The sequence below is a fragment of the Pteropus vampyrus genome, unplaced genomic scaffold, assembly GCF_000151845.1.
Source record: "Pteropus vampyrus isolate Shadow unplaced genomic scaffold, Pvam_2.0 Scaffold190, whole genome shotgun sequence".
NCBI classification, from domain to species: Eukaryota; Metazoa; Chordata; class Mammalia; order Chiroptera; family Pteropodidae; genus Pteropus; species Pteropus vampyrus.
Genome location: NW_011888971.1, coordinates 1,291,495 through 1,295,619, shown reverse-complemented (window position 1 = coordinate 1,295,619; position 4,125 = coordinate 1,291,495). Strand labels below are relative to the sequence as shown.

Below are 4,125 nucleotides of genomic sequence, written 5' to 3'. Positions count from 1 at the left end.
AGCGAGGCAGATCGCAAGTCAAATAAAATCACGTCTGTGTTATTAAGGATGATGGGGGAGGTATTGTTTGGGGGATGATCACTGTGGGAGAGTGTTATAGACTGGAGTCACAGGGAGACTGGTAGACCAGTAAGAGGCACTGGTGTTTTGACATTCTGAGTTAAGGTGACAGCAATAGGAATAGAAAGGAAAGTCTGAAATGAGAGTTGACAGAAGGGTGACAGAATCCTTGACAGTTCATTGTCCCATTTATTTGCTTCAGGAGACACTTAGCAATTTCACTTAGTAGATAATCTTTTCATTGAACTCAAGGTCATTTTGAGCTAATCTCCCTGGCAAATGATGGGATAAACTAAGGCAGTTACTAACTTGTATTTCTAATTGCATGCAGGATGGATATTATTTTTTGAAAATTTATTTCCAAACGTACCTATTTCCCCCCAAATCTCTATTTCCAAAGACAGAGGAATAAAGAGGATGTTGATTAATGAGCATCAAACTTATCTTTTTCTAAACATACAGCCATCCATGGTTTATAGACTCTCACGATACAGACAAGGCTCCATGTCAGAAAATAAGTCTAGAAACCATACGGATGCTCTGTCTCCACACAACCCATCTACATCTCCTTTAGGTATTCCAAATGTCTTTTTAAGCTAGGATTTTCCCCTCTCCCTGTCTCATTGCATAAAAAGGCACCTTGAGATGTTTTGAGCACTACAATTTTAATTTCAGGAAACTGGGCTGCTAGAAAAATATATCTAGAAATTTAACCATACAGGGCAAAATGCTCCCAGATTTCTAGACTACTTTGGTCTTTCGGATATATAGCTGAAGTAAAATACAATGTCTTTTATTAATAGGCCCTTACTGAAAGTGAGACGAATTACTAAACGTTTCTAAGTAAAAAATAAATGACACTTGTTGAATGTATGCTCCGGCTGTTGGGTCCTTGAGTTCTCACTGTGGCTCCTAGTGGTCACACTTTAAACAGGTTGCTCCCTTGAATGTGGCCCTGAGGTGGGCGAGGGTGGTTTCTGCCTGTGGAGTGAGTTCGAGAGAGCTCAGAGGTGAGCAAGGTCCACCTGGGTTGGGGGAGCAGGTCGCTCTGTGTGTACCTTCATGGAACAACTGGCTGTACTTTTAGAAAAAGATATATTTGATGCTCATTTATCAATGTCCTCTTTATTGCCGACGAACATGGGAGGCCTGACGCAGGCCCTGGATGGACATGGGTGGAGCTCAGTCTTCAGAGAAGGGGCGTGATGGAGGGCCCAGTGTACGGACTGGCAGAGGGCTGGCGGGCAGGTGCCCTCGTGGTTGACCTGGTCCCTCCTCTTTAAGATCTAGGACCCTGCACTTCATTTCATGCCTATTTATGCTCATTCTCAGATGTGCCATAACTATTTTCTTTCTATTCTTAGTTTCTAGGTGGTTCTTTTTGAATAAAACTGGTCTGCTTACTTCTGCCATGGCAGTGGGCATTTCTAAGGGTCAGAGAAACTTATAGTTTCTGGGAAGTTCGAGACTCAAGTGGAGGCTGATGGCTCCCTGAAATCTTCCCACTGGATTCTTCTTCTGCCGAAACTTTGGGAGCATCGCAGCATTATCTGTAGCCTTATTATGGCTCTCTCAAATACTTAAAATATACGAACGAAAAAACAGCACTAGGCAGTCTTAGTGAGGCATAAAACTGCATATAGTTTTACTAATATTTGGCCATTTTAAGAAAAAAACTAATGGGGCTGATCAGAGGATCTAGCAGTTTCTTCAATTCTTAAATGCCGTGATCTAAGAAAAGAACGAGTAAAAAGGGAACACTTGTGGATGAGATTGTGATGTATCCCCTGGCTCATTTGTGGGGAAGGCCAGTCAAAATGTAAACGTCCAGAGGCCACGATTTCTGGACTGAGGTTTGTCACGATGCTAATACGGCCTCATGCATTGTAAAGGTTGCAGCTATGAAGCTCCCTGTAAGGTGGATCCTGATCACAGCAGCTTCTTCATCTCCTCCAGGGGGCGCTCTCTGCAGCCCCAGCCCTGCTTCTCCCCTCTGAGGTGGCAGTTTAGCGAGGTGGCTGAAATTCAAGCACAAGGGAGGGAAATAAAGACAAGACAAACCCGGTTAATTATTTCCGAGACACAAGAGATCTTTCATGTTGCCACACAGAAATTGAGGTGAATCAGGAAATGGATGGCACTTTTCAAGTCACATGAATCAGCACCCCAGAATTCATCCTTTTCACCAAGTGTGTGCTGGTTTTCTCATTCTTTTACAAAATGTGCATAGCTAACCTAAGACAGTTTGGGGACAGCCACAATTTTTAAAGGAAAAGAACTAAACGATTTTGTTTTGAAATTATCACTACAAGGGGATGAGAAGCAGCTTAATGTAGGAAGTTCTTCGGTGAGCAAAAACTTTTAAAAAACCTGAGAAATTTCATTTGGAAAATGGAAACACCTGTGGATACTTAAATTTATTGTAGAGAGCCTCCTGGGCTGGGCCCTAAGTAGTACTTACTTCCTGTCACCTCCTTTCTCTTTCAAGGCTTACAAAGGACACACCCTACAGGTTTGTTTACACTCCAGATGAAGAGCCTGAAGTTCAGAAAAGTTAAGGAACTTTTCCCAGGTCACAAGGGAAATCACGACCTCGGTTTACTGTCATGTCACTTTAAGGGTGCGCTCTAAGTTGTTACTTGGTTTCTCGCCCTTTCTTATTATTAATTTGTAATTCATTATCGCTAAATATACAGATTTTAACAATGCTTGGGTGTAGCCATAAACTGCCTGTGAAATTGCCGTCCCTCCCCCACATACACGTAGAGTTACGTAATTCACCCAGTTAACCGTTATCTTATCAGCCCGCCTGGATTGCAGCGTAGAAAAAGCTATTTTCTTCCCACTGCTTAGCTCTCTACATGCCAAGATATTTTTCAATTTTATTTTAGTGTACATGCCTTCAGCTGCGATGTTGAGGGGCAAGGACAAGGATTAAGTAAACACATCTGGATCTTAATTTCTGTTTCTGCCCTGGCGGCTGGAGGCTCCAAAGTTTCACCCACCCAAGAGCTGCAAGGTCAAGTGTAAGGTAGTGTCTTCCCTCCCCTCCCCCATCCAACAGGGACAGAGCAGCTCTGCTAGACCTTGGCCCGCCTCCTCCTCCCCCTCCCAGGCTGCTCCTAGGCCTCTGTGCCACGTAGGCAAGAGGATCAGAATGTCAGGAATGGAGCTAGTGCCCCTCCGGCCAAGCAACGAAGAAGTAAGTACTCAGCGGTTGGGTAAGGTCTCAGGAGTCAGGCAGCCACAGGGCACCAGCGCAGAGCCCCCACCACAGCCCAGGGAACAACGCTTCCCAAAGTGATGTCAGCTACTGGCCTTTTCCTCTCTGATGTGTTAAAGGCAATCCGAGCGGGGCCTTGCGTACCCAAGCAGCTCATCGCCAGTGTGAGAGAGACACTGGAGATTTGGGGCTGGGCTCGGCTTCCGTGGAAACCTTCAGCATTGCTTTCATTTAATTCTTTTATTAAAAAAATATTTCTACGAATCAATGTCAGTTTGTATTTCAACTGCCATTCTCTTGAATCTGTGGGGCTATGACACCATCCAGCCAGTGATGGGTTCTGTTTCACGGGCAAGCTCAATGGCACACTAGGTCATTTCCGGTGTGGGCCACCCCAACGACCTGATACTGGCTTTGGAGTGATGTGTGAATGCGGGCCACGCAGGCATCCCACATCACTAGCTAAGAGAGGGCAGTGGTGGGGCGTTCATGCGTTTCCTTATGCAACCGGAACTTTAAAGCCATCCTCTGAAGCCAAGATGGAGAAAAAAGGGCCAGGAGAGACTGTCCTCACCCTCATCCAGACAGAAAGGGTCACGCGCCACCCTTCGGAGTTTGAACCAATGTTCTGCCGCAAAGTAACATAGTCTAGGTGCCCTAAAAGGTACTTTGCTTTCCAGTTATGAATCTTGTCGTTTGAGTACTTGCTCAAAAAAGCCGAAAGATTCTGCAAAGTGCAACAAGTAACATCTGGCCCAGAGTTGGACAAGTTGACATTGGCCATTCAGGAGCTCCTCTCTCAACGCTCACCGCCTGACCTGCCTTCCTGCTTCGTCCGATTT

At 45.2% G+C, this 4,125-nt stretch overlaps 1 long non-coding RNA gene and 1 other non-coding gene across 2 annotated transcripts in view; both read right to left on the bottom strand.

Moving 5' to 3' along the window:
• Window positions 1-1,681: 1,681 nt before the first annotated feature.
• The window catches only part of LOC111746454, a 4,014-nt gene continuing 1,570 nt past the window's right edge, over window positions 1,682-4,125 (bottom strand). Inside the window, exon 2 of the long non-coding RNA XR_002783117.1 lies at window positions 1,682-2,078. This is a non-coding gene — a long non-coding RNA (uncharacterized LOC111746454). The remainder of the gene's footprint in view (window positions 2,079-4,125) is intronic.
• Window positions 2,178-2,247, bottom strand: LOC111746463. Its single transcript, XR_002783121.1, has one exon. It is a non-coding gene; the product is annotated as a small nucleolar RNA SNORD123 (small nucleolar RNA).